This window comes from Rattus norvegicus, chromosome 2 (assembly GCF_021556685.1).
Source record: "Rattus norvegicus strain SHRSP/BbbUtx chromosome 2, alternate assembly SHRSP_T2T, whole genome shotgun sequence".
Lineage (NCBI taxonomy): Eukaryota > Metazoa > Chordata > Mammalia > Rodentia > Muridae > Rattus > Rattus norvegicus.
In genome coordinates, this window is record NC_141535.1 from 132,489,624 (window position 1) to 132,502,293 (window position 12,670).

The window sequence follows — 12,670 nt, forward strand, 5'->3', positions numbered from 1 at the left end:
CCAAATCCCGTGGGAGGGAGAGCTAAACCTTCAGAGAGGCAGACAAGCCTGGGAAACCAGAAGAGACTGCTCCCTGCACACACATCTCGGATGCCAGAGGAAAAAGCCAAAGGCCATCTGGAACCCTGGTGCACTGAAGCTCCCAGAAGGGGCGGCACAGGTCTTCCTGGTTGCTGCCGATGCAGAGAGCCCGTGGGCAGCACTCCACGAGCGAACCTGAGCCTCGGGACCACAGGTAAGACCAAATTTTCTGCTGCAAGAAAGCTGCCTGGTGAGCTTGGGACACACGGAAGCAGAATTTCTCTAGGACCAGGCACATTCTGTGTTTACCGGAAGTCCCACACCCGCGGATCCCGGCCCGCAGCAGCTCTCTGCTCCCAGACCTGGTGAGAGAGAGACCCAACCTCCTGGTCAGGTGGGCACTCCTGAGGCTGCAGAGCAGAAGAGACCACCAACTCTGCTCACCCCTGCCCACATCCCTGGCCCAAGAGGAAACTGTATAAGGCCTCTGGGGTCCCGTGGGGGAGGGCCCAGGAGCGGCAGGACCCCTGCCTGAGACACTGCCGGAACCTGAAAGAAACAGACCGGATAAACAGTTCTCTGCACCCAAATCCCGTGGGAGGGAGAGCTAAACATTCAGAGAGGCAGACAAGCCTGGGAAACCAGAAGAGACTGGTCCCTGCACACACATCTCGGACCCCAGAGGAAAAAGCCAAAGACCATCTGGAACCCTGGTGCACTGAAGCTCCCGGAAGGGGCGGCACAGGTCTTCCTGGTTGCTGCCGCTGCAGAGAGCCCGTGGGCAGCACCCCACGAGCGAACCTGAGCCTCGGGACCACAGGTAAGACCAAATTTTCTGCTGCAAGAAAGCTGCATGGTGAACTCAAGACACAGGCCCACAGGAACAGCTGAAGACCTGTAGAGAGGAAAAACTACACGCCCAAAAGCCGAACACTCTGTCCCCATAACTGACTGAAAGAGAGGAAAACAGGTCTACAGCACTCTTGACACACAGGCTTATAGGACAGTCTAGACACTGTCAGAAATAGCAGAACAAAGTAACACTAGAGATAATCTGATGGCGAGAGGCAAGCACAGGAACCCAAGCAACAGAAACCAAGACTACATGGCACGATCGGAGCCCAATTCTCCCATCAAAACAAACATGGAATATCCAAACACACCAGAAAAGCAAGATCTATTTTCAAAATCATATTTGATCATGATGCTGGAGGACTTCAAGAAAGACATGAAGAACTCCCTTAGAGAACAAGTAGAAGCCTACAGAGAGGAATCGCAAAAACGCCTGAAAGAATCGCAAAAATCCCTGAAAGAATTCCAGGAAAACATAAATAAACAAGTAGAAGCCCATAGAGAGGAGACACAAAAATCCCTGAAAGAATTCCAGGAAAACATAAATAAACAAGTAGAAGCCCATAGAGAGGAGAAACAAAAATCCCTGAAAGAATTCCAGGAAAACACAAACAGTTGAAGGAATTACAAATGGAAATAGAAGCAATCAAGAAAGAACACATGGAAACAACCCTGGATATAGAAAACCAAAAGAAGAGACAAGGAGCTGTAGATACAAGCTTCACCAACAGAATACAAGAGATGGAAGAGAGAATCTCAGGAGCAGAAGATTCCATAGAAATCATTGACACAACTGTCAAAGATAATGTAAAGCGGAAAAAGCTACTGGTCCAAAACATACAGGAAATCCAGGACTCAATGAGAAGATCAAACCTAAGGATAATAGGTATAGAAGAGAGTGAAGACTCCCAGCTCAAAGGACCAGTAAATATCTTCAACAAAATCATAGAAGAAAACTTCCCTAACCTAAAAGAAGAGATACCCATAGACATACAAGAAGCCTACAGAACTCCAAATAGATTGGACCAGAAAAGAAACACCTCCCGTCACATAATGGTCAAAACACCAAACGCACAAAATAAAGAATATTAAAAGCAGTAAGGGAAAAAGGTCAAGTAACATATAAAGGCAGACCTATCAGAATCACACCAGACTTCTCGCCAGAAACTATGAAGGCCAGAAGATCCTGGACTGATGTCATACAGACCCTAAGAGAACACAAATGCCAGCCCAGGTTACTGTATCCAGCAAAACTCTCAATTAACATTGATGGAGAAACCAAGATATTCCATGACAAAACCAAATTTACACAATATCTTTCTACAAATCCAGCACTACAAAGGATAATAAATGGTAAAGCCCAACATATGGAGGCAAGCTATACCCTAGAAGAAGCAAGAAACTAATCGTCTTGGCAACAAAACAAAGAGAATGAAAGCACACAAACATAACCTCACATCCAAATATGAATATAAAGGGAAGCAATAATCACTATTCCTTAATATCTCTCAATATCAATGGCCTCAACTCCCCAATAAAAAGACATAGATTAACAAACTGGGTACACAATGAGGACCCTGCATTCTGCTGCCTACAGGAAGCACACCTCAGAGACAAAGACAGACACTACCTCAGAGTGAAAGGCTGGAAAACAACTTTCCAAGCAAATGGTCAGAAGAAGCAAGCTGGAGTAGCCATTCTAATATCAAATAAAATCAATTTCCAACTAAAAGTCATCAAAAAAGATAAGGAAGGACACTTCATATTCATCAAAGGAAAAATCCACCAAGATGAACTCTCAATCCTAAATATCTATGCCCCAAACAAGGGCACCTACATACGTAAAAGAAATCTTACTAAAGCTCAAAACACACATTACACTTCACACAATAATAGTGGGAGATTTCAACACACCACTCTCATCAATGGACAGATCATGGAAACAGAAATTAAACAGTGATGTCGACAGATTAAGAGAAGTCATGAGCCAAATGGAATTAACGGATATTTATAGAACATTCTATCCTAAAGCAAAAGGATATACCTTCTTCTCAGCTCCTCATGGTACTTTCTCCAAAATTGACCATATAATTGGTCAAAAAACGGGCCTTAACAGGTACAGAAAGATAGAAATAATCCCATGCGTGCTATTGGACCACCACGGCCTAAAACTGATCTTCAATAACAATAAGGGAAGAATGCCCACATATACGTGGAAATTGAACAATGCTCTACTCAATGATAACCTGGTCAAGGAAGAAATAAAGAAAGAAATTAAAAACTTTTTAGAATTTAATGAAAATGAAGGTACAACATACCCAAACTTATGGGACACAATGAAAGCTGTGCTAAGAGGAAAACTCATAGCGCTGAGTGCCTGCAGAAAGAATCAGGAAAGAGCATATGTCAGCAGCTTGACAGCACACCTAAAAGCTCTAGAACAAAAAGAAGCAAATACACCCAGGAGGAGTAGAAGGCAGGAAATAATCAAACTCAGAGCTGAAATCAACCAAGTAGAAACAAAAAGGACCATAGAAAGAATCAACAGAACCAAAAGTTGGTTCTTTGAGAAAATCAACCATATAGATAAAACCTTAGCCAGACTAACGAGAGTACACAGAGAGTGCGTCCAAATTAACAAAATCAGAAATGAAAAGGGAGACATAACTACAGATTCAGAGGAAATTCAAAAAATCATAAGATCTTACTATAAAAACCTATATTCAACAAAATTTGAAAATCTTCAGGAAATGGACAATTTCCTAGACAGATACCAGGTATCGAAGTTAAATCAGGAACAGATAAACCAGTTAAACAACCCCATAACTCCTAAGGAAATAGAAGCAGTCATTAAAGGTCTCCCAACCAAAAAGAGCCCAGGTCCAGACGGGTTTAGTGCAGAATTCTATCAAACCTTCATAGAAGACCTCATACCAATATTATCCAAACTATTCCACAAAATTGAAACAGATGGAGCACTACCGAATTCCTTCTACGAAGCCACAATTACTCTTATACCTAAACCACGCAAAGACACAACAAAGAAAGAGAACTTCAGACCAATTTCCCTTATGAATATCGACGCAAAAATACTCAATAAAATTCTGGCAAACCGAATTCAAGAGCACATCAAAACAATCATCCACCATGATCAAGTAGGCTTCATCCCAGGCATGCAGGGATGGTTTAATATACGGAAAACCATCAACGTGATCCATTATATAAACAAACTGAAAGAACAAAACCACATGATCATTTCATTAGATGCTGAGAAAGCATTTGACAAAATTCAACACCCCTTCATGATAAAAGTCCTGGAAAGAATAGGAATTCAAGGCCCATACCTAAACATAGTAAAAGCCATATACAGCAAACCAGTTGCTAACATTAAACTAAATGGAGAGAAACTTGAAGCAATCCCACTAAAATCAGGGACTAGACAAGGCTGCCCACTCTCTCCCTACTTATTCAATATAGTTCTTGAAGTTCTAGTCAGAGCAATCAGACAACAAAAGGAGATCAAGGGGATACAGATCGGAAAAGAAGAGGTCAAAATATCACTATTTGCAGATGACATGATAGTATATTTAAGTGATCCCAAAAGTTCCACCAGAGAACTACTAAAGCTGATAAACAACTTCAGCAAAGTGGCTGGGTATAAAATTAACTCAAATAAATCAGTTGCCCTCCTCTATACAAAAGAGAAACAAGCCGAGAAAGAAATTAGGGAAACGACACCCTTCATAATAGACCCAAATAATATAAAGTTCCTCGGTGTGACTTTAACCAAGCTAGTAAAAGATCTGTACAATAAGAACTTCAAGACACTGAGGAAAGAAATTGAAGAAGACCTCAGAAGATGGAAAGATCTCACATGCTCATGGATTGGCAGGATTAATATAGTAAAAATGGCCATTTTACCAAAAGCAATCTACAGATTCAATGCAATCCCCATCAAAACACCAATCCAATTCTTCAAAGAGTTAGACAGAACAATTTGCAAATTCATCTGGAAGAACAAAAAACCCAGGATAGCTAAAGCTATCCTCAACAATAAAAGGACTTCAGGGGGAATCACTATCCCTGAACTCAAGCAGTATTACAGAGCAATAGTGATAAAAACTGCATGGTATTGGTACAGAGACAGACAGATAGACCAATGGAATAGAATTGAAGACCCAGAAATGAACGCACACACCCATGGTCACTTGGTTTTTGACAAAGGTGCCAAAACCATCCAATGGAAAAAAGATAGCATTTTCAGCAAATGGTGCTGGTTCAACTGGAGGTCAACATGTAGAATAATGCAGATCGATCCATGCTTATCACCCTGTACAAAGCTTAAGTCCAAGTGGATCAAGGACCTCCACATCAAACCAGACACACTCAAACTAATAGAAGAAAAACTAGGGAAGCATCTGGAACACATTGGCACTGGAAAAAATTTCCTGAACAAAACACCAATGGCTTATGCTCTAAGATCAAGAATCGACAAATGGGATCTCATAAAACTGCAAAGCTTCTGTAAGGCAAAGGACACTGTGGTTAGGACAAAACGGCAACCAACAGATTGGGAAAAGATCTTTACCAATCCTACAAGAGATAGAGGCCTTATATCCAAAATATACAAAGAACTCAAGAAGTTAGACCGCAGGGAAACAAATAACCCTATTAAAAAATGGGGTTCAGAGCTAAACAAAGAATTCACACCTGAGGAATGCCGAATGGCTGAGAAACACCTAAAGAAATGTTCAACATCTTTAGTCATAAGGGAAATGCAAATCAAAACAACCCTGAGATTTCACCTCACAGCAGTGAGAATGGCTAAGATCAAAAACTCAGGTGACAGCAGATGCTGGCGAGGATGTGGAGAAAGAGGAACACTCCTCCATTGTTGGTGGGATTGCAGACTGGTAAAACCATTCTGGAAATCAGTCTGGAGGTTCCTCAGAAAATTGGACATTGAACTGCCTGAGGATCCAGCTATACCTGTCTTGGGCATATACCCAAAGATGCCTCAACATATAAAAGAGACACGTGCTCCACTATGTTCATCGCAGCCTTATTTATAATCGCCAGAAACTGGAAAGAACCCAGATGCCCTTCAACAGAGGAATGGATACAGAAAATGTGGTACATCTACACAATGGAATATTACTCAGCTATCAAAAACAACGAGTCTATGAAATTCGTAGGCAAATGGTTGGAACTGGAAAATATCATCCTGAGTGAGCTAACCCAATCACAGAAAGACATACATGGTATGCACTCATTGATAAGTGGCTATTAGCCCAAATGCTTGAATTACCCTAGATCCCTAGAACAAAGAAACTCAAGACGGATGATCAAAATGTGATTGCTCCACTCCTTCTTTAAATGAGGAAAAAGAATACCCTTGGCAGGGAAGGGAGAGGCAAAGATTAAAACAGAGAATGAAGGAACACCCATTCAGAGCCTGCCCCACATGTGGCCCATACATATACAGCCACCCAATTAGACAAGATGGATGAAGCAAAGAAGTGCAGACCGACAGGAGCCGGATGTAGATTGCTCCTGAGAGACACAGCCAGAATACAGCAAATACAGAGGCGAATGCCAGCAGCAAACCACTTAACTGAGAATAGGTCCCCTGTTGAAGGAATCAGAGAAAGAACTGGAAGAGCTTGAAGGGGCTCGAGACCCCAAAAGTACAACAATGCCAAGCAACCAGAGCTTCCAGGGACTAAGCCACTACCTAAAGACTATACATGGACTGACCCTGGACTCTGACCCCATAGGTACCAATGAATATCCTAGTAAGAGCACCAGTGGAAGGGGAAGCCCTGGGTCCTGCTAAGACTGAACCGCCAGTGAACTAGTCTATGGGGGGAGGGCGGCAGTGGGGGGAGGGTTGGGAGGGGAACTCCCCTAAGGAAGGGGAGGGGGGAGGGGGATGTTTGCCCGGAAACCAGGAAAGGGAATAACACTCGAAATGTATATAAGAAATACTCAAGTTAATAAAAAATAAAAAAAAAAAAAAAAGATGAGAGAAGATTAGGTAAAGCACAAGAAACCCAGTGGACGAGGGGAAAGAAAAATTGTAGGAGCCAGAAGGTTCAGGATGATCATTTGAACACAGCCCAAAGAGTCATTAACCAGGGTAGGAGAGGCTCAGAGTGACTGAAGTGGCAATCAGGAAGCCTGCATGGGTATTCACTGGGTCCTTCACATACATCTGTGCTTGGATAGCTTGAGGTATTTAGAGGGTTCCTAACAGTGGAAGTAGGGTAATGTCTGACCATTTAACCTGCTTTTAGGATGATTTTCCTTCTATCAGTTGCCTCATCCAGCTTTGATATGGTGGTTTGTACCTATTCTTAATGCATCTTGTAATGTCATGTTTGGTTGATATCACCAGATGGCATTCTATTTTCTGAAGGAAAAGAGAGGAGTGGTGAATCTGAGAGAGGTGAGTCAAGGAAAGACATATGACAAGGAAGCAGTGGAGGGACAGAAATCTGTGGATAAGATGTATTGTATGCATAAGAAAGAAATGAGAGTAGTGGTTTTGCATTGACCTGGTATTCCTATAACTGCATCCAACATCTCATTCAGTATGTATAGTACCTTTCTTATCAATTACCTCTCTTCTGAATAAATAGTATATCTATTTAGAATCTGATCCTGAAACCACCTAAGTTTTATTGTATAAAAAAATCAACATAAATTAATACATGATAATTAGTTATTCATAAATGCTGGTCAAGGGACTAAAATGCCTGTTGTACAGAATGACTAATCTGATTAATGGAAACCTCTTCAATTTAATGAACTTTCTCTCTGGGAATTAGACCCCAGAAGAAAGAAAGATCTACCATGCTCAGGGATAGGTAGGATGAACATAGCGAAAATGGTGTTTTACCAAAAGTAATGTTTTGATTCAATGCAATCCCCCCCAAAATTCCAAGACAATTCTTCATAGATTTGGGGAGAATAGTTATCAACTTCATATGGAAAGACCAAACACATAGAATAGCAAAAAGAAATCTCAACAACACAAAAAATTTGGGGGAATCACCATCTCTGACCACAATCTATAATATATAGCAATAGTAATAAAAACAGCATGATATGTATTGGTACAGAGTCAGACAGATAAAATAGAACTGAAGACCTGTAAATAAAACCACACCCTTATGCACACTTGACCATTGACACAGAGGTCAAAAATATACAACTAAAAAAAAAGCACCTTCCATAAATAGGACAGGTCTAATTGGCACTTGATTTGTCACCTTGCACAAACCTGAACTCAACAACAACAACAACAACAACAACAACAACAACAACAACAACAACAAAAAACCCAGATACACTGAATCTAATAGAATAGAAAGTGGAAAAGAAACTCACATTCATTGGCACAGGGGGAAATTTTCTGAGAACACTAAAGGCTTGTGTTCTAATATCAACAATCAATAAATGGGAATATCATGAAACTGAAAACTTTCAGTATGGCAAAAGAGAGTATCAATAGACATATTGGAAAACATACATATTGGAAAAGAATCTTCACTAAGCCTATGTCAGACAAGAGGATAATATCAAAAATACATAAAACACTTAAGATGTTGACCTCCAAAAAAAAAAAAAGGCAAAGTAGGATGTATGGAACTTCCCAAGAGACACAGAACTTATAGGTATACTCTATATACTAAGGGAATTTTTGATGACTTAATTCTGTAACCCAACTCCTCACCAATGACCAGCAGCAGTGGCGCAGTCCCACAAGGCAGGCAGGCGAAGAGAAAGAGTCTTCCTTCTTCCAATGACCTTATGTATGTCTCCAGCAGGAGGTGTGTCCCAGATCAAAGGTATGTACCACCATCATACCTGGATCAGAGACTTGCTTTGTGCCAGATGATCTTGAACTCAGAGATCTCCTTTCCTTAGTCTCCTGGGATTCATAGCCACAATGCCACAATGTCTTCATGCCAAGATCCAGGTCAGAAACTTTTATATCTCAGCCTCAAGATCAGGATCAAAGCTGAGCCTTTCATTTTGTATTGTAGTTTATTCCAGATATAGTCGAGTTGACAAACAGGAATCACCACTACAACTCACCCTTTGTCAACTTGACACAAATAATATCATGAATATGAGATATCATGTTCAGGTGAAAGAATAACACTGTCTCAAATATGCGTAATATAGTAGAACTATTGCTCGTACAATTGAAAACATATTTCTAAATTTAAAATGGTGCAGTATCCCTTGAGAACATTCATTTACTATCAAAACTTAAATACTAATAGATGTTAAAGAAATCGGAAGAAAGACAAATGTGTTCTTAACAAAATAAAACAGAAGCAAACCAATTACTTTTTAAATTTTATATATTTAATTAGTATTGGAAATATTCTTTATTTACAGTTCAAATATTATTCCCATTCTGGTTTCCTGTCCATAAGCCACCATCCCATCCCCCCTCCCCCATAAGGGTGTTCCCCACATTCACACACCGCTAACACACCCCCAGACATTCCCCTGTACTGGGGGTCCAACTTTGACAGGAACAGGAGCTACCCATTCCATTGGTACCACAACCGAGCTATTAAATGGTACACATGCAGCTTGGGCCCTGGGTGGCCCATGAATAATATATGGGTAGTGGTTTAGTCCCTGGAACTTCAGGTTGGTTGGCATTGTTGTTCTTATGGTGTACAAGCCCTTTCAGCTCTCTCAAACCTCCCTCAAATACCCCCAAAGTGGGTCCTGTTCTCAATTTAGTGAATTGCTGCTACCATTCATCTCTGTATTTGACGTGCCCTGGATGTGTCTCTCAGGAAAGATTTATATCCAGTTCCTGTCAGCATGCAGTTCTTAGCTTCATGAATCTTATCTAGTGTTTGTGGATATATATATATCCACAAACATGTGAGGCAAGAACTGAATGGCTGTTTCTTTAGTCTCTGCTTTTAACTTAGCATCCATATCACTTCATATTGATATTTTTGTTACCCCTTTTAAGAAGTAGTGAAACATTGGCATTTTGGTCATGCCTACTCTAGAGCTTCCTGTGCTCTGTGAATTAAATCTTGGGTAAATTGAGCTTTTGGGCTAATATTAACATATTAATAAGCACACACTATGAGTGTTTTTCTGTGATTGGGTTACCTCATTCAGGATGATATTTTTAGTTCATTCCATTTGCCTATAAATGTCATGAAGTCATTGTTTTTCATTGCAGAGAAATAATCTATTGTATAGATGTACCACATTTTTAAAATCTATTCCTCTGTTGAAGGGCATCTGGGTTCTTTCCAGCTTCTTGCTATTATAAACAATGGTGCTAAGAACATAGAGGAGCATGTTTCTCTGTTGTATGTTGGAGCAACTTTTGGGTATATACCTAGGAGAGGTATAGTTGGGTCCTCAGGTAATACTATGTCCAATATTCTGGGGAACCTCTAGACAGATTTCCAGAGTGGTTGTACCAGTTTGCAGTCCAATCAACAATGGAGGAGTGTACCTTTTTATCCACATCCTTACCAGCATCTGCTGTCACCTGAGATTTTTATCTTAGCCATTCTGGCTGATATGAGGTGGAATCTCAGGGTTGTTTTGATTTGCATTTAACTGATGACTAAGGAATATTTCTTTAGGTGCTTTTGGGCCATTCAATGATCCTCAGGGGAGAATGGTTTATTTAGCTCTGTTCTGCATTTTTAATAGGGTTCTTTTTCTCTCTTGAGGGTAACTTATTAAGTTCTTTGTATATTTTAGATATTAGTCCTCTATCAGATGTAGGATTGATAAAGATCTTTTCATAGTCTGTTGGTTGCCTTTTTGTCCTAATGACAGTGTCCTTTACCTTACAGAAACTTTGCAGTTTTTTGACGTCCAATTTTTTGATTCTTGATCATAAAGTTGCCTCAGAAGAGCAGCATTTGCAGTTTGCAGCTTTTTAAAAGACTGAACACAGAGGCAGTTATTCTAAAACAAATATACTCAATTGTAAATATGAAGGAAGGAAAAGAGTAATTGTGTCATATGTAGGATGCTCTGAAAATAAAATGAAAGAATGTGTACTGAAATTATTGCTTGAAATATTTACCCAAGTCAGAAAAAAAGATAAATCTAAATTGAATATGAAGGTAAGATTATAATTCTGGGCTATTGTGATCCCCACTGTAACTCACACTTCTCTTTTGAAAGTGCCTTTCGTGTTTGTGAACATTTGAAACCTTTTGCTATCTGTCAGTGTTTTTAATAAATATTTTCGTGATATATAATCTCTAATGTATAAGCAAATATTACTTTTATTTTGATGATGTTCTTCACAGTTTGCCAACAGATACCTCTGCACTACTGCTAATTTCTTTTCATCATTGACCATTTTGTTTACAGCAATACACTCATCATAGAGTTTTTTTTTTTATTAACTTGAGTATTTCTTATTTACATTTCGAGTGCTATTCCCTTTCCTGGTTTCCAGGCCAACATCCCCCTAGCCCCTCTCCCTCTCCTTCTTTATGGGTGTTCCCCTCCCCATCCTCCCCCCATTGCAGCCGTCCCCCCAACAATCACGTTCACTGGGGGTTCAGTCTTAGAAGGACCCAGGGCTTCCCCTTACACTGGTGATCTTACTAGGATATTCAATGCTAACTATGAGGTCAGAGTCCAGGGTCAGTCCATGTATAGTCTTTAGGTAGTGGCTTAGTCCCTGGAAGCTCTGGTTTCTTGGCATTGTCGTTCATATGGAGTCTCGAGCCCCTTCAAGCTCTTCCAGTTCTTTCTCTGATTCATGCAATGGGAGTCCTATTCTCAGTTCAGTGGTTTACTACGGGCAATAGCCTCTGTATTTGCTGTATTCTGGCTGTGTCTCTCAGGAGAGATCCACATCCGGCTCCCGTCTGCCTGCACTTACCTGCTTCATCCATCCTGTCCAATTGGGTGGCTGTATATGTATGGGGCCACATGTGGGGCAGGCTCTGAATGAGTGTTCCTTCTATTTATGTTTTAATCTTTGCCTCTCTATTCCCTGCCACGGGTATTCTTGTTCCACTTTTAAAGAAGGAGTGAAGTATTCACATTTTAATCATCCGTCTTGGGTATCATGTGTTCTAGGCATGTAGGGTAATTCAAGCATTTGGGCTAATAGCCACTTATCAATGAGTGCATACCATGTGTGTTTTTCTGTGATTGGGTTAGCTCACTCAGGATGATATTTTCCAGTTCCAACCATTTGCCTATGAATTTCATAAAGTCGTTGTTTTTGATAGCTGAGTAATATTCCATTGTGTAGATGTACCACATTTTCTGTATCCATTCCTCTGTTGAAGGGCATCTGGGTTCTTTCCAGCTTCTGGCTACTATAAATAAGGCTGCGATGAACATAGTGGAGCACGTGTCTTTTTTATATGTTGGGGCATCTTTTGGGTATATGCCCAAGAGAGATATAGCTGGATCCTGAGGCAGTTCAATGTCCAATTTTCTGAGGAACCTCCAGACTGATTTCCAGAATGGTTGTACCACTCTGCAATCCCACCAACAATGAAGGAGTGTTCCTCTTTCTTCACATCCTCACCAGCATCTGCTGTCAACTCAGTTTTTGATCTTAGCCATTCTCACTGGTGTGAGGTGAAATCTCAGGGTTGTTTTGACTTGCATTTCCCTTATGACTAAAGATGTTGAACATTTCTTTAGGTGATTCTCAGCCATTTGGCATTCCTCAGCTGTGAATTCTTTGTTTAGCTCTGAACCCCATTTTTAATAGGGTTATTTGTCTCCCTGCACTCTAACTTCTTGAGTTCTT

At 40.6% G+C, this 12,670-nt stretch overlaps 1 protein-coding gene across 1 annotated transcript in view; it reads left to right on the forward strand.

Moving 5' to 3' along the window:
- The first annotated feature begins 8,702 nt into the window (after positions 1 to 8,702).
- Positions 8,703 to 12,670, forward strand: part of Tgap1l12 (GTPase activating protein testicular GAP1 like 12) — a 376,199-nt gene continuing 372,231 nt past the window's right edge. The window contains exons 1-2 of the mRNA XM_087637245.1: positions 8,703 to 8,857; positions 10,734 to 11,009. The gene's annotated coding sequence lies outside the window, so the exon portion shown is untranslated. The remainder of the gene's footprint in view (positions 8,858 to 10,733; positions 11,010 to 12,670) is intronic.